The sequence below is a fragment of the Pinus tabuliformis genome, chromosome X, assembly GCF_031772625.1.
Source record: "Pinus tabuliformis cultivar Carrire ecotype Pingquan chromosome X, CPIR1, whole genome shotgun sequence".
Taxonomy (NCBI): Eukaryota; Viridiplantae; Streptophyta; class Pinopsida; order Pinales; family Pinaceae; genus Pinus; species Pinus tabuliformis.
Genome location: NC_142308.1, coordinates 1,296,986,918 through 1,297,005,762, shown reverse-complemented (window position 1 = coordinate 1,297,005,762; position 18,845 = coordinate 1,296,986,918). Strand labels below are relative to the sequence as shown.

Below are 18,845 nucleotides of genomic sequence, written 5' to 3'. Positions count from 1 at the left end.
AACATACTTTACATAAACCACAGATTGCCAAGCATACAGGAAGTCAGAGCATTAAACATGAATTCTGAGTGATTATGCTGTAACAATACTGTAAAAAGAACACTAAGAGAATAAACCAACATACATTTGAACAATATGATCTATTGAGAATCTTGAGAAGAAAGAACAGCTATTTTTCTATTACTGTAATAAGTCTTTTACATCAGCCAAAATGAAACTCTGTTTTTTCATAAATCTCCCAACCTCTATTACATCCTAGTCTGATCCATTTATAGGAATACATTCTTGCCTCTCCAGAGCGAGCTCCAAGGCTCTATTAACTACTCATATATGCTATTTAACTAATTCATTAATTACAAAAGCGCTGAGCTGTAATTACACAAAATCCTAATCAAACTAAAACACTAATTCCATTCTCCTCGTAACATGATTCTTCTTGGATCCTTGACAGCTGTCCTCCTTCAGTTAGGCTGAGATGGCTGAGCTAAAGATGCAATAAACCAGCTAACCTTGTATGCTTGAAAGAGCTGATGGCTCATTAATTTACCAAAACATGTGCTCTGTTTTTACGGTCTCTGTCTCCCAACATTCTCCGAAAATGTAGCAGCATGTTCCCAAATCTTTAATAACTCAAAGTATTGAACGCTGCTACCAAATACCATGTCTCCAGATAAGCTGTAGGATATATTGATGTACAGGTGTCTCTCTTCTAATATTCCTGGTCAAACTGTTTATTCTGCATGGAAAACATCACCTACAGCAATTTCGTAGCGCGCTACGAAACTGCTGTGTGATTTAAAAAACACAGTCTTCCTCTAAACTCCTCACATACGAACTATTTAAATTCTGCAACATTAAAAGCTAGGAAGAAAAGTCATCCTCTCATAATAAAATCTTTCAGAACGGCACAACTGCTCATTCTCAATTATAACAAAAAAGAAAACCTTCCTCTCAGTGAACTTTATACCTATCAGACTAACTGGACATCAGTTATACCTCATCAACTGCCTGCAACAACTCATCTATCTTGGGCAAAAAATGCAACGCTTGGGAGGAAGACTACAAGATATCAAGTATAGACTTCAGCTCCTTCGCAGTATCTTTCAATGTAGCATCAAGAAACCGGTGACCAACATCAGTGGCTCTGCTAGCATTGAAATGGTACTAAATTTATAATAAACCTGAAAGAACACATTATGTTCAGGCATCACATTCTTCTTTGATAGTACCACAACATTCCTTCCAATAGTGTCAAGATAGGAGTACTTTATCTCCGGATGTTGGTCTGCAGAAAAGGGAACAGAAGCATAAGGATCTTTAGATCCTTCTGGCAGTGCAACCTTCACAATAAGTTTATCAATGACCACATCACTGAATGAAGATGCAAAAGCAATATTAAGATAACGCCTGCCATCAGCTGCTTGGAAGAGAAAATCTTGTAGAGGTAAGCCGTAGCCTATTGTAAAAGTGGCTTGCCAGCCTCCAAACATAGGATATCGAGGTTCAATTTCCAGTTCTTTTTTTCTAAAGTCGGCGTTCAAATGTGAGGTAGAAATATTCTCAATTTCATCTCGGTAATAAACCGAATGTGCTCAAGGTGGCAGTCTTGCCACTAGACTCTTAAAAGATGATGCACCTCTAGCATTGGGTCTTGCTTGGTATTCAATCCTTGAAAAGCCACCTTTGATTCGAGCACCATCATGAAAAAGATGATAATTTTCAGTTATCTGAACATTTCCCCAATGTGAAATTTCTATTTCTCGCACCAGCTCCTTGACAACTGCAAATGGTTGGTTATCTTCAAAGTGAACAATAAAGGGTGAAAATGAAAATGCAGCAAGATTCTCATATGGACCATATTTAAATTCTGTATCCACCATTTCCACTTCTCTCCGCTGGGTTTATGCTTGTATCTCAAACCATCAACGTTAAGTCATCGCTGCAGGAGACCATTCTGTCTCCGGAAGAATTAAAAGATACCGCCCACACTGTTGATGTATGGCCACTGACATAATTTCCCAATGTTTGCGTGCATGCCCAGTCATCACCGTCTCCATCCTCTGCCCAAACCTTGATAGAATTATCATAACTAGCAGAGACCAAAATGTCACGATTAGGGTGCCACTGGACCATCTTGACATCCTGTGTATGACCTTGCAGTACTGAAACACACTCAAACTCATTCCCTGGTTGAACATCCCAAATCCAGACAGACTTATCATGACCACATGTGGCAAGTAGCATACCAGACGCGCTCCAAGAAACACTTTTGACTTCATTCTCATGGCCCTCTAAGGAGGCAATGCATTCAAATTCACCACCAACATTTTCCAGATTGCAGTAGTTGCATCAAAACTTGCTGGTGCCATTTTCTGGGCATGGTCCAAACGAATGTGGCCGCTGCCTTGTTTTTCTTTTATTTTTGCAATGTATATTGCACATTTCTGCCAATCCCGTTTTCCCCATGCATACTTTCTGCCAACAATATCAATCTCCTCTGATTCTGAAATGAATTTAGCATTTCTCATATTGCCATGCACTGTGTTATGCGAACCAGGGTGATCAATCAGAAGTCGGCAAAATTAGCCACAAGAATGACATCTTGTCTCACAATAATGTACAACAACTTCATTAGTCGTATGAACATGAGGTCCTTCATGGCTCCTCTTGAATGCTGGTACCGGGACACAACAATCCTTTCGTAGACTGTCCTGCTCTGATACATGCTCATACTCGAAAGATCCTCTGCGCCCTTGGAATTTCCTTGTTTGGCGAACTAACTCCGTAAAAATCTCACATATTCCAGGCAACCCGCATTTTTCAGGGTAAACGTGCTCATTCCACCAAGCATCAATTTCGCCCTCTGTCCCCAATATAACAGGCATTCAATCATGAAGCCACGCCAACGCCTTAGAGGAACATGTAGTCAAAATAGTAAATGTAAAGAATATTCCTCCTTCAGAAACTTGCCATGTGTCATAAAGAGCTGCAGGTAGGCAAAGAAAAGCTACGAGGGATGAAACTTCATGAGGCTCAGCAAGACGCTTTAAAGGAGTACGATCAAGTAACACAAACTCTTTGTCTTCCAAGAGCTTCTCCACGAGTGATGTCTTGGTATGCCATGGTGCCACACAGTTAACACGTATGTTGTCACTTGTTCGCTCACATGCAAGATTTTTTTTTGTGAGTTGGCTCATTGCTCCTTTGCTGGCTGCATATATGGTACCAGAGAATAGCTACAACACCAACAACCGATGAAATGAAAACAATGCTTCCCCTTTTTGATGCTTTTAGTAGAGGATGTGACAGCTGAGATATATGATAAGCTGATTCAAAGTTGGTAGACATAAGAAATGAGAAATCCTCATATTTGTACCGACATTATTAATCAACATATTGAGTTTCCCATTGCAAAACGAAAAACATCTGTTTCCCTTCAATGGAGTACAAGCCCACATATAACAGCTTGACAAACCTCGTTTCCTGCAGTGTTTCCATCAATTCACTTTAAATATCTGTCATTTCCCAATTTCGCAGCGCAGCCAGTGCAAGGTCAGTGTTTTCGCTACGAAATCACTAAAACAGATGGCGCTGCGAAACTGCTAACGGATTTATGCGCTGCGAAAACACCCTGACTTTAAGCTAGGCTAAAATTTTTTTTTGGCAACAGACTTTTCAGTGATAACAGCGGCTCCACTTGGGATAGTGTGCCCTTGTGGTGCACTAAGAACATGCAGCTCCAGTGCCTTATCCATTTGTGACAAACAGAAATTTGCTTGACAAGCATGACTGTAGGAGAAAGAAAACTACATCTACTGAAAAAAAAACATGCTCAGTTAACCTTGAGCTTATTTGCATTTACCTCTACCTACCTACCCTAACCATTTCAACTTCCTTCTGCTCAATCAATATGAAATTTCCAATGTAGCCAATCCTCTGTTTTATCTGATACTTGGTTCCTTTGACTGCATCGGAATTCAGAGCCAATATGACAGTGTGATGACTGCTGCCACTGAAATTGTCGCTGATCTTCTTTGAAAAACTGAAATACTGGAGAGTAAAACTCTTCCATGTAATCAGCTACAGGATCCCAGAATACATGATCAGCTTGTTTTTCCTTGTAACTTTCCAGCTGTGCAAACTGATCTTCAACCACAGTGTTCAGTTCCTCAATCGTGAAAGAGAAAGGAACCAGCATTGTCTCCTTGCGTTCTGCCATAGAAAACTTCTGAGAATAATGATCATGATCATGAAAACTGTATGCCTGAATTTGTCCTTCTAAACCTTCAATTTCTGTTTCAAGGTCCTCAGCAAATTCATCCAAAAATCTCATCCTATCCTCTGCCTTGCAGTCAAAGGATTTTAGATATGAGGATAAGGACAAAGAAAAAGATTCATTTGTTTCTTCTTTACTATGATCATCATTCCATTGTTTGAAACCCTCAACTAAAGGAGAGTTTACCACCACGTCTGACCTATCTATCCATTCCTCCAAAAACATAAGCCAAAAGTCTTGAAATGACTTAACGGATTTGATAGGAAAACTTTCAATCCATTGTTTGCATTTCCCTTGAAGTGAATCATAAAATAACCTTATGCAAACATCCTCATGTTTAACCCTAAGAAGCTCTGAAAATTCACAAAAATCTGATATATGCCTCAAGGTTAAACTCAAATCTTCTCCGTTGAATTTTGGACCATTCCTTAGAAAATATGCATCCTTGGGAAAATGATTTGGGAAACCATGAATTCCTGAGAAATCTATGCATGCATACCTTGAACTAAGAATGGCAGCTTCTGGGTCCTTCATAGCTCCAGTGGAATCACCATGAATGTATGAACTTTGAATTCTTCAACAATGGAGTCGCCAAGGTAGATTTGCAGCCTCGAAAAACCTCTTTGAACTCCTGCTACCTTCAGAAATTCAATCTTAAAATTACGGGAGTGAGTAATCTTCAGTCTCCCGGCAGACGCACCAAAATGTTATCACAAAATCGTGTACTAAGGGCTGCTACTTAGCAAGATCTCATGAAACTGTTTCAGACCAGGCTTTAGACTAAGGTTTAGCCTCCTTAGTCAGAGAGGGCTCTCTCACAGATTTTTGATATGCATTAAGGGCAAGAAAAGATGGCTAACTCTTTAAACAACACATGAAAGATAAGCTGGTTGGAAAAATATCAAATTAGTCTTCATTGGGCTTATGGAGTCTCACCCATTTCAGTAAACAAAAGCACTGTCTTTTCATGGAAGTCAAGGCTCTTTACATCAGATGTTCAAACATACTTTACATAAACCACAGATTGCCAAGCATACAGGAAGTCAGAGCATTAAACATGAATTCTGAGTGATTATGCTGTAACAATACTGTAAAAAGAACACTAAGAGAATAAACCAACATACATTTGAACAATATGATCTATTGAGAATCTTGAGAAGAAAGAACAACTGTTTTTCTATTACTGTAATAAGTCTTTTACATCAGCCAAAATGAAACTCTGTTTTTTCATAAATCTCCCAACCTCTATTACATCCTAGTCTGATCCATTTATAGGAATACATTCTTGCCTCTCTAGAGCGAGCTCCAAGGCTCTATTAACTACTCCTATATGCTATTTAACTAATTCATTAATTACAAAAGCGCTAAGCTGTAATTACACAAAATCCTAATCAAACTAAAACACTAATTCCATTCTCCTCGTAACATGATTCTTCTTGGATCCTTGACAGCTGTCCTCCTTCAGTTACGCTGAGATGGCTAAGCTAAAGATGCAATAAACCAGCTAACCTTGGATGCTTGAAAGCGCTGATGGCTCATTAATTTACCAAAAGATGTGCTCTGTTTTTACGGTCTCTGTCTCCCAACATTCTCCGAAAATGTAGCAGCATGTTCCCAAATCTTTAATAACTCAAAGTATTGAACGCTGCTACCAAATACCATGTCTCCAGATAAGCTGTAGGCTGTATTTATGTACAGGTGTCTCTCTTCTAATATTCCTAGTCAAACTGTTTATTCTGCATGGAAAACATCACCTACAGCATTTTCGTAGCGCGCTACGAAACTGCTGTGTGATTTAAAAAACACAGTCTTCCTCTAAACTCCTCACATACGAACTATTTAAATTCTGCAACATTAAAAGCTAGGAAGAAAAGTCATCCTCTCATAATAAAATCTTTCAGAACGGCACAGCTGCTCATTCTCAATTATAACAAAAAAGAAAACCTTTCTCTCAGTGAACTTTATACCTATCAGACTAACTGGACATCAGTTATACCTCATCAACTGCCTGCAACAACTCATCTACCTTGTGCAAAAAATGCAACGCTTGGGAGGAAGACTACAAGATATCAAGTATAGACTTCAGCTCCTTCGCAGTATCTTTCAATGTAGCATCAAGAAACCGGTGACCAACATCAGTGGCTCTGCTAGCATTGAAATGGTACTAAATTTATAATAAACCTGAAAGAACACATTATGTTCAGGCATCACATTCTTCTTTGATAGTACCACAACATTCCTTCCAATAGTGTCAAGATAGGAGTACTTTATCTCCGGATGTTGGTCTGCAGAAAAGGGAATAGAAGCATAAGGATCTTTAGATCCTTCTGGCAGTGCAACCTTCACAATAAGTTTATCAATGACCACATCACTGAATGAAGATGCAAAAGCAATATTAAGATAACGCCTGCCATCAGCTGCTTGGAAGAGAAAATCTTGTAGAGGTAAGCCGTAGCCTATTGTAAAAGTGGCTTGCCAGCCTCCAAACATAGGATATCGAGGTTCAATTTCCAGTTCTGTTTTTCTAAAGTCGGCGTTCAAATGTGAGGTAGAAATATTCCCAATTTCATCTCGGTAATAAACCGAATGTGCTCGAGGTGGCAGTCTTGCCACTAGACTCTTAAAAGATGATACACCTCTAGCATTGGGTCTTGCTTGGTATTCAATCCTTGAAAAGCCACCTTTGATTCGAGCACCATCATGAAAAAGATGATAATTTTCAGTTATCTGAACATTTCCCCAATGTGAAATTTCTATTTCTCGCACCAGCTCCTTGACAACTGCAAATGGTTGGTTATCTTCAAAGTGAACAATAAAGGGTGAAAATGAAAATGCAGCAAGATTCTCATATGGACCATATTTAAATTCTGTATCCACCATTTCCACTTCTCTCCGCTGGGTTTATGCTTGTATCTCAAACCATCAACGTTAAGTCATCGCTGCAGGAGACCATTCTGTCTCCGGAAGAATTAAAAGATACCGCCCACACTGTTGATGTATGGCCACTGACAGAATTTCCCAATGTTTGCGTGCATGCCCAGTCATCACCATCTCCATCCTTTGCCCAAACCTTGATAGAATTATCATAACTAGAAGAGACCAAAATGTCACGATTAGGGTGCCACTGGACCATCTTGACATCCTGTGTATGACCTTGCAGTACTGAAACACACTCAAACTCATTCCCTGGTTGAACATCCCAAATCCAGACAGACTTATCACGACCACATGTGGCAAGTAGCATACCAGACTCGCTCCAAGAAACACTTTTGACTTCATTCTCATGGCCCTCTAAGGAGGCAATGCATTCAAATTCACCACCAACATTTTCCAGATTGCAGTAGTTGCATCAAAACTTGCTGGTGCCGTTTTCTGGGCATGGTCCAAACGAATGTGGCCCCTGCCTTGTTTTTTATTTATTTTTGCAATGTATATTGCACATTTCTGCCAATCCCGTTTTCCCCATGCATACTTTCTGCCAACAATATCAATCTCCTCTGATTTTGAAATGAATTTAGCATTTCTCATATTGCCATGCACCGTGTTATGCGAACCAGGGTGATCAATCAGAGGTCGGCAAAATTAGCCACAAGAATGACATCTTGTCTCACAATAATGTACAGCAACTTCATTAGTCGTATGAACATGGGGTCCTTCATGGCTCCTCTTGAATGCTGGTACCGGGACACAACAATCCTTTCGTAGACTGTCCTGCTCTGATACATGCTCATACTCGAAAGATCCTCTGCGCCCTTGGAATTTCCTTGTTTGGCGAACTAACTCCGTAAAAATCTCACATATTCCAGGCAACCCGCATTTTTCAGGGTAAACGTGCTCATTCCACCAAGCATCAATTTCGCCCTCTGTCCCCAATATAACAGGCATTCAATCATGAAGCCACGCCAACGCCTTAGAGGAACGTGTAGTCAAAATAGTAAATGTAAAGAATATTCCTCCTTCAGAAACTTGCCATGTGTCATAAAGAGCTGCAGGTAGGCAAAGAAAAGCTACGAGGGATGAAACTTCATGAGGCTCAGCAAGACGCTTTAAAGGAGTACGATCAAGTAACACAAACTCTTTGTCTTCCAAGAGCTTCTCCACGAGTGATGTCTTGGTATGCCATGGTGCCACACAGTTAACACGTATGTTGTCACTTGTTCACTCACATGCAATATTTTTTTTTGTGAGTTGGCTCATTGCTCCTTTGCTGGCTGCATATATGGTACCAGAGAATAGCTACAACACCAACAACCGATGAAATGAAAACAATGCTTCCCCTTTTTGATGCTTTTAGTAGAGGATGTGACAGCTGAGATATATGATAAGCTGATTCAAAGTTGGTAGACATAAGAAATGAGAAATCCTCATATTTGTACCGACATTATTAATCAACATATTGAGTTTCCCATTGCAAAACGAAAAACATCTGTTTCCCTTCAATGGAGTACAAGCCCACATATAACAGCTTGACAAACCTCGTTTCCTGCAGTGTTTCCATCAATTCACTTTAAATATCTGTCATTTCCCAATTTCGCAGCGCAGCCAGTGCAAGGTCAGTGTTTTCGCTACGAAATCACTAAAACAGATGGCGCTGCGAAACTGCTAACGGATTTATGCGCTGCGAAAACACCCTGACTTTAAGCTAGGCTAAAATTTTTTTTTGGCAACAGACTTTTCAGTGATAACACAGCCCGCAACTCTACCAGATCCCAAGCCTCATTTTTGTGCAAAGATGCCATTTCATCAACCATGGCCTCTTTCCAGAGTTTTCCATCCTCTGAATCCACTGCTTCCTTCACAGTTCTGGGATCATCATTAGTAATAGACAAAGCAAAATTTGAACTGAAAGCAGATGGACTATACCTTTTTGGCTGCCTTCTTTCTCGACCTGATCTTCTCACAGCCGGAGTTAGTGGCTCTTCATCTTCTGATTCCTCCTCTGCTGCAGAGTCTGATTCTTCCTCCTTTGGCTCAAACTCTATCTTCTCAGGTTCCTTTGGTTGGACTTCATGTTGAATAACATCTTTTACTTCTCTGAACACCACATCTCGGTTGTACACAACCTTCCGTGTGACTGGGTTCCAAAGCTTATAACCCTTTAAACCATCCTTATACCCAATAAAGATGCACTTTTCAGATTTACTATCCAACTTGGTTCGTTTCTCCTTTGGAACATGTACATATGCAACACATCCAAATACCCTCAGATGTGAAAGAGAGGGTTTCTTACCAGTCCATACTTCTTGTGGAGTCTTATCCTCCAACGCTGATGAAGGTGATCTGTTGATCAGGTAACATGTAGTATCCACCGCCTCTGCCCAGAATTCCTGTCCTAACCCGGCACCACTGAGCATGCTTCTTGCCCTTTCCATCAACGTCTTGTTCATTCTTTCTGCGACTCCATTTTGCTGAGGTGTATATGGAGTAGTCTTCTACCCTGCTATACCACACTTCTTACAAAATTCTTCAAATTCCTTGCTGCAAAATTCTCCACCATTATCTGTCCTCAGCACCTTTATCTTCTTCTCTGTCTGATTTTCCACCAGAGCCTTAAATTCTTTAAACCTGTCAAAGACTTCAGATTTCTTCTTAAGGAAATATATCCATGTATTCCTTGAGAAGTCATCTATGAATGATACATAGTACACAGACTTACCCAGTGATGGAACCTTCACAGGTCCAAACACATCACTATGCACAAGCTCTAATATCTGTTTCGTCCTCTTACCACCAGAGGGGAAACTCACTCGATTCTGCTTCCCATACACACAATTTTCACAGAAATCAAAATCCAGAGAGCTATCATTCATACCTTCTACCATACCTTTACTATGAAGTATTCAAAGGCCCTTCTCTCCAATATGTCCAAGCCTTTGATGCCACAACATGGTCTTCTCTCCAGAGACCACTAGATTTTCTACTCCATTTTCAGGAACCATAGAACTATTGCACCCATCAACAACAATGCTACCTTGCAGTTTGTACAGAGTTCCAGTCCGAACTCCCCGCATCAATATCAGTGCTCCTCGAACCATCTTGCAGGTATCTTTCTCGAACACCGTCTTTACACCTGTATCATCCAACTTGCTTACAGAAATTAGATTTTTGGCCAATGCAGGAATATGTAGAACACCCAGAAGTGTTCTAACCCTTCCACCTTGCAACTTCAACTTTACTTTTCCCCGACCAATGATTCTAGCCTTCCTATCATCTCCTAAGAAGACATCACCACCATCGTATTTCTCATACTCGCAGAACCACTCTCTATGGGGAGTGAAGTGAAAGGATGCACCTGAGTCAATCAACCATGCCTCATGATCTACATGTGTACTTGAAGAAGCCAAGTACACATCCCCACCTTCATCTGAGGTGGTTTTCGCCTCTGTAGAAGGAGCATCATCAGATCCCTTTCCTTTATCAGGAGCTTTAGATTTACAATCCCTTCTGAAGTGTCCTTCCTTTCCGCATTTCCAGCACACCACCTTTGTAGGTTTTCCTGGAGATTTAGATCTCCCTCTAGATTTAGATCTCCCACTCGATGACTTATTTTTGTTTCTGTTCTGGGACTGTCCTCGTACAGACAAGGCATCACCATTCTGGTTGTCCATATTCTTCCGTCTCATCTCCTCCGTCAGCAAGGATGAGACTATTTCATCAAACTGCAAAGCAGTTGCATTGCTACCTATTGCAATAACCAGACTATCCCACGAATCTGGTAGAGAACACAATAGACTGATGCACTTATCTTCATCTGAAATTTTAATATCAACAGATAATAACTGACTTACCACAGTATTAAACACATTCAGATGCTCTGTCACCGAGTCTCCATCTTTCATCCGCAGGTTATACAGCTTTTTCCGCAGGAACAATTTATTCACCAGAGACTTAGATTGGTACAAAGTCCCTAACTTGACCCACAAAGCCTTCGCCGTAGCTTCCCTTGATACATTCAACAATACTGAATCTGAGACACACAATCGTATTGTGCTCTTTGCCTTCCGATCCAACTTCTTCTATTCTTCATCGGTCACTCCCGATGGTTTAGTACCCGGATCTACCGCGATCCACTGATCTTTATCCACCAACAGATCCTCCATCTTGAGTTTCCACAACTCAAAATTCTGACCATTGAACTTCTCAATCTCGATCTTTCCACTGCTCGCCATCTTCTTTCACCACCAGAATCGATCTCGCAAATCTCCCACTGAACAGGGTCTACCACAGGCCCGAGCGAAACCCCTCAGCAACAAAGGCGTCCCCTTGAAGCCAAAACAGCTCTGATACGAAATGTAGGTTTTAACCCTATACAGAAATTACCTGCATACGAATTCTTAAACAAAGAAAATAAACAATGCGAGAGCATAATCCATAAAACACATATGCACAAAGATTTTTTCCCTGGATCCCAAAACCGGGACTACCAGCTTGATTTTTCATTATGTTCCTTTCAATGTTACAATACATATTTATACATGCCGAAGCATCCAAAACCATGGACCGAAAAACCATCGCGTCCAATACCATGTGCGAAAATCATGCACAAAACCATAGGTAGGTTCGCCCAACCTAATATAGGGTCCAAAAAATTTTTTCCCGGGGCGCTGCCCCGAACCCCGTAGAGGGGGGCTACCCGCCCCCTCAAACCCCCCGGACAGGGGGGGTTGCCGCCCCCCCGCTGTGCAATCGGCGCAACAAAGGGGGGCTACCGCCCCCCTCTAACCCCCCGTTTAACTACGTAGGTTAGTCGTGGAAAGAATATAACACAACCCAACAATTTGATCATCATGAATGCTTTAATAGCTTGAGTTAAAGATATAGTCCCTGCCATTCTCTTGATCGGTCAACACACATACCAAGCTGTTCATTTGAACTTGTTCCACTAGCAGGCTGAGAAAATCCTTCAAGAATTTGCACAAATCTTGAGGGAAACCAACCTTCCCTCTAGAAATTGCGCAATCCTGATTGGTAGCCTACTCGGCCCCAGAATTGTGCAATTCTATTGAGCAAGCTTCACCTAGAAAATTGTGCAATCCTTCCCAGTTGGGCTTAGCCAAGAATTTGCACAAATTTGGGCAAAAGTCAGCTGCTCTGCCCATAAATTGTGCAAATCTTCTAAGAATCCAGCCCAGCTCCCAAACAAAAATGCACATTTTCTCCCAGCAGTTGAGCAGCCTCTTGCATGTGTAGCTGAGTTGACCAATTCCCTTTGGGACTGAGAAAAGCAGACTTGCATGCATGGGCTTCTTCTCCCAAGGAAACACACAAAAGAATCCCCTGTTTCAGGGACCTAATTTTGGAAATTGGAGGTTACATGCAAGGATCATTTCTGAAACCTCTCCCCAAGTGTCGCTTTCCTTAGATTTGTGGCATGCACGTCACAACCTTTATTTTATCAAAACTCATCAACCGGATGCTAAAGAGCTCATTCCTCACATCAACCTTGCATCTCTGACATCCCACATCACATCTAGGAGCTGTCGGTACATTCAGCTTAGCTGTTTTGTTGTAAGCCCACTTTCCATGTCTTGTGTTGCATTTCTGGCACTTATTTTGTTTTGCTTCATATGAATGTTGTCTTCTTGATTTTAGTGAGAATTTGCTATCATTTTGATACATACTAGGTTGTACTAGCATAGTTTTAGTTTTCGTTGATATCTCATTGTTGTCACATGCATGAAACTATTTTTCATGAACGATCACCGATTTGTCTACTCGCCTCAACCACATGCATGTTGTTCCATTTTCTGAATCTGTCATTCACCATTTTCATGCATGATCATTCACTTATGCTTACACTAAGTATCGCCATGCATTTGCATTCACATTCGCTTCTAGTTTCCCGTCAGCGAGTTTGGGCAACCTTGGCCCGAACTCTACCTCACCAAGATAACATTGTGAAAGCTATGTCTTCCTCTCAGGATATGTGAATTTCTGCCCACTGACTCTCCTCGAGTCTTGCATTGCATAATTTTTAGGGATAATGACTGCTGGCCTAGAAAATTGCACAATGCAGTCACTGAGCCTACAACCATTGCGAACTGAGATTGTGCATTGCACAATTCCAGTAGTCAGCAACCAAACTAGAATATGCATTACGTAGTTCCAGTAGTCAGTTAGTCTCTGAGTAGCCCAAACTGTGCTTCGCGAAGTCTTGGCAATCAGTATCCCAACTTCCTAGAAGAATTGCGCAACCTTCATCATCAATCACACAGGTATGTTGCAAGTTAGTTCTGAAGCTCATTTTGGTTTTCGACTAACACATTTCTTGCCATGAGTGTTGCCATGTCTCCAGGTATTGCAGGTGTTCATCTGCCTCTCAAGAGTACAAGTACAATGGTTTCTAGGAGAGCAGAGACAAAGACATCATTCAGAGCACACTTGGGGATGCAGTCGATCAAGTGTCTATGAAATTTCCTACCCAAGAAGACATCAAGTTGTGCGTAGACAAGGACATCAAGATATGACGACAACAACATCACAACGAGTAGCATCATCAACATCAGATGAAGGAAACATACCAGATGCATCGAACGTGAGAGGAAGGTTGTTGACAACATAGAGGCAGGACAAAGTTTCAAGCTCAAGCAGATCCATTGATCATGAAAGCAACTTTGGAAACTCAGGCTATGAGGTGATGACGTGACATGAAGATCATGTGAGGATAGAGAGTGGAACAAAGAAGGAGTTGCATGTGTTGAAGCAGCAACTTAAGGAAGAACATGAGCTACACAGACAAGTGAATGAGTTGAAGCAGGAATAGGAACAACAGGGGGTGCAACATGCACTTACAGATGAAACTGCGCTTGTACATGTTCTAGATCCATCCCAGCAGCTGGCATGGAGCAGACATGGTGAGAAGTGTTGTTGATCGCATGCAAGGGATTTAAAAAAATACATTTCATTGTGTGCACACATGCAATCCAACCCATTCAACACACTCACCAAGGTGAAGACAAGAAGCAAGTCCAACTAGAGCTGAACATGTAGTTAATAGTTGATGCACATGACCACCAGCACACACTGGAAGATCAACATGAACACTATGCATCAGTGTGTTTCTGGTTCAGCCGCACCCAAGAAGAGCATGTGCATGTTATTAGAGGAGTTGGATGGAGGAGCCACACCAATGCACTAGATGCAATAGAGGCAAGATGTCACCATGGAGTGGATGCACACCATCACAGACAACCAAGCTTGGCATCAACTCACCACCTTCACCATCACAAGCATGTCAAAGAGTTGGTTTCACCACAATCGACCGAGTGCCAGTGATGTTTTGGATGGTTTTCTCAAGCCATTTTGTCTCACATGAGCACATGTGCATTGTAATGTAACTTCTTGTCAAGTGGAAGTTCACGTGTTGATAGTTGGATGTAACAGTCATAGAGTAGATGAAGAGTCATGAGGGTAGATGAACTATCACAAAGGGGAATGCCAAGGGTCACCCCGCCCTTTGCTATAATTATAACCTCATAACTCATTATAAAGGGCTTTTGGTTAGCCAAGCTTCGATAGGAGTATCTTAGAGAAATCTTGGATAGTATTGTAACGAGCCTTGGCTTCTCCACTGCATAGAGCTAGTACATCTCTTTGGAGGAGCAGGCGGTTGTGGTTGTAACGTTCCACTATCAGAACTAGTGGTTGGACATGGATGTATTGTATGACTGTAACTTACACTTCTTAATATAATAGAGCCAGCATGTTTCATTCATATGTTGTATTGTACTCTATGCCATCCGGTTTACTCTAAATGATATATGTATTTGTTTGCTTACAAATGCATGTATGGACTATTCTGTATAAGTATGTATGAATCTTTCTAAAATGCGATGTTGGTTTAACCATCACTTTGGATTGCTCGCTAACTTGCTTTCCAGCTTGTGATCCATCTTCATTGGTGTGTTCACCTCCAAGCCATGTACTATTACAAGTTTCCAAGGGGCGCACTCACATCACCCTCAGTGTGCTAGAACCTCTCATGCACATTCCTTGGCTTACTGCAGCTATCACACCCTTGCTACCAACAGAGTTATCTTACTTTTCTCTATGTGAAATTGCGGTCAAGGGACTACTGTACGACCCACTGTTGGGACTCCTACACAAAATGGTATGAGGTCTAATTGGGACTTCTTAATAGGGAGATCCCCTTACATGTTGGGGGTCTAGCACCGTCAACATTTTGGCGCTAGAAGGAGGGACAGATGAAAATATGAGTCCTCACATCTATTTTGAATCTCTACATATCTATCATGACTAACTACCAAGTTTGTCTTCTGGAGTGCATGTCTTATGGAAACGACTTCATTATCTTGTTAAAGCTCTGGGATAAGTTGTCTCACAAAACATATGAATGTGGAGGCCACGTAGCCTTGGTTAGGCACATGGTTGGCATTGTAGGCTCATGTGAAAGACATGGATTCTTTGAAGAATACATGATTTGAGCATTATTCACATACACGCATCGAGGGCACACAATGCACTGGTGTGCCATGCTGCCCGGAAAATCTATTCATTCTCTTGCTCGTCTGGTCACAAAGATAGATCGTGCTTTTAAACATTTTTACCGTAAAGCACTCAACAAAGAAATTTTGAAATTACGGAAAGCACCCAATGAATCCATTGAAGAGTTTTACACACACTATTGTAATATTGCATACGATTCCCCCAAGATGATATTGATTGGGAATTTCTTGATGGAAGATTTGAGTATCTTCTTCACATATTCAAACCTTGCTCAACACACTTGGGTGATGGAGCTGTGCAATTATAGGCAGGCATAGTTGCTGTCACAAGTGACTGTCTGCCTTCACCTCATCAAACAATTCCACCACCACGGATTGATGTCGGAGATCATGCACATACCTCTGTTGAACTATCACATCCTCCCATCCCACCTGGTCTTGATATCTCTACATATTTGGCTTGCAAAATTGTTGGTTTTCACGTGGATTCGTTCCCTCGACCTCTGTCCTTGTGTTTTTTTGATCCTCTGGATTGTACTGTCTTGTGTTCTCACATTCCATACTCCTCACCTGCTATGAACGAGGATCAAGTTGGTGATGGAGTTCATGTTATGCAGCCAACCTGCGCCATCATTCATGATGAGTGTGTGCAGGAATATAAAGAATAACCCACGGTGAAGGATGACTCCCTTCCAGCCACACCTCATCTGCTTTATCTTGACATCACTTGTGATTCTGCCATTACTGTTTTCCCCTGTGAAAACCCATTTCCGGATGTTTCTACTTCCGATCATTCACGAGAGACATCGGATGTCAGTCTGTCATTATAGTGCGTAGAGGACACATCCTCAGAAAATCTATCTAATCTGTCATCTATCATTTCTGAAAACACAGAGGATGAAAATATTTGCTTCTCATCTACCCCTCTGCCCGATTCATCAAATCATGAGGACGCCGACAAACATCTTGAATTTTCTAATCTTGGTTGTCGTGATCTATTCACTTCCTCATATGATCATAATGTTGATTCAATCATTTTTAATCTATCTAAGACACTGGTCTATGATGACCTATCTGTCAACGAAGTCGAAACCCCATAGACTGTCGAGGAACTTCAGCCCGAGCTGATTGTTATGTCAGGTCCTCGCTGTCCTGAGTTGGTTCCACTTCTGGTCAGGAAATTGCTGAAACACTCAAGGCTCCTCATCACTCTCTACTTTGCATTGAAGATCCAACCAAACAACCAGATTTCGATTCCTCCACTCTAAATACACGATCCCATGGCTCATGCATTGGAGGAATATTACACGGAAAGCACACATGCACAACATAAGTGGTCTACCTTTCTCATGTTTGCTTGCATGTCACAGTCAAGAGAATGCATACACTCAACATCTGCACACAGTGTAGCACTGGACCATGGCAGCTCCACAGAGTGCATGTCATGCACTTTCACTCATCTTTGTTCTGTGGTTGCTTGTAAACTTGAAGTGTGTTTGTCTTCACTGCTACATCTTTCTTGTTTTTTGGTTTGGACAATTGTTTTGTTCGCAAACCATGCCTTCACCAACATGGTTCTTCCAATGTGCCAATGGCTGCATTGGAAGTATCATTTCATGTGAGATGACCCATGCACTGTCAGCTTAGGAGTATGAGTAATGTTTGCTTTTTTGTTGTTTGCTTGCATGCTTGTTTTCGTACTTTGTTTGTTTGTTTGTTTGTCTGCTTTCTTGTTTGCTTGCTTTTCTTTCACTTTTCTTCTGCTCTTGCTTTTCTTTGTTGTTTGTTAGTTCACTTGTTTAGTTCATGGGATATTTTTGCATGAAACCATGTATGACTCTTGAAACAAGCCGGGAAAATACAAGAAGCCTTGTGAAACTATTACTACTTGGTTATTTATCATCCTACCTCTGTATGAAGAACTTGTTACTTTTAGTCCATGATACATCGATGGAAAATACCTACTGTTCGAAGTGAACCTTGGTGAAAACGCAACGCTTGTGTGCTAACTAGTATCACCTACTCTAGTTGGTTGTTTTTGGGTTAACCCTTGTTAGCTTAGTCAAGTAGAGTAAGGTGATGGGGGAAACCTTAATAGGCACATCAGGGGTATAATAAACTACTTCTCTATAGGAACAACCTCTTCTTCTCTTAATAAGTTAGGATCCCTCTTCCACCTCTAAAATGAATAAGTGCTATGCATAGTTACGAAGATGAAAAATGAAAAAATCAAAAAGAGAAAAAAGTTTGAAAAAAATGAAAAATGAATAAGGTGAAAGAAGAGAAAGGCTTCCTATGTAGAGAGGTGATGCAAGTAACTCCACTGGGGTACTGATCAAGCTTGCTGGTAGCAGAGCCATGCTTGTGTTCCTATGTGACTCCATAAAGTTACTTTCTAGGCTTGTTGGCAGTAGAACAATACCAGAGATGAAACTAAGACTCTAACAGATATACTGCTTGTGTATCAATATACCCCTCAACCCCAATCGAAACAACTGCGTTGACTTCGCTTGGAATGTGTGTCAATCGACCAAGAGCTTGGTAGATGCTACATCTTAAAATCAATATAGAGTGAAACTAATACAAGCTAAGAACTGAACAATACTTCCGGAGGTGTTAGACTTGACTTGCATGAACAAGGTCCATTCAGAGAGCTGGAGTTCTACCAGTGTGTCACCAAGTGTTGTAGTGACTACAACCACCCTCCAAAATTTTTTCTTAGCTTCATTTTGGAGCCTCACTACCAACCTTCATAGCAACATGTCTTTCTTCATTAAGTACACAAGCTCCAGTGATTTTCTTGTTGAAAGATAGATTGTCGATCAAGAGTTGATGCATTCCCCGCACAGGCTGTCCATACAGACTTGGTCCTATAGCAGGCTGAGCAAATCTGTCAAGAATTTGTGCAAATCTGGAGTGAAATGAGCCTTCCCTACATAAATTCCACAATCTTGACTAGCAGTTTACTGGGCCCCACAATTTTGCAATTCTGTTGAGCAAGCTTTACCCAGAAAATTGCACAATCCTTCCTAGCTGGGCTGCTCAGCCAAGAGTTTGCGCAAATTTGGGTAGTAGTCAACTGTTCTACCTAGAAATTGCACAAA

At 41.2% G+C, this 18,845-nt stretch overlaps 2 pseudogenes; both read right to left on the bottom strand.

Moving 5' to 3' along the window:
* Positions 1 to 1,103: 1,103 nt before the first annotated feature.
* On the bottom strand, positions 1,104 to 1,880 carry LOC149144800 (dolichyl-diphosphooligosaccharide--protein glycosyltransferase subunit 1A pseudogene; annotated as a pseudogene).
* Positions 1,881 to 6,379: 4,499 nt separating this feature from the next.
* LOC149144799 (dolichyl-diphosphooligosaccharide--protein glycosyltransferase subunit 1A pseudogene) lies at positions 6,380 to 7,156 on the bottom strand (annotated as a pseudogene).
* Positions 7,157 to 18,845: the final 11,689 nt, after the last annotated feature.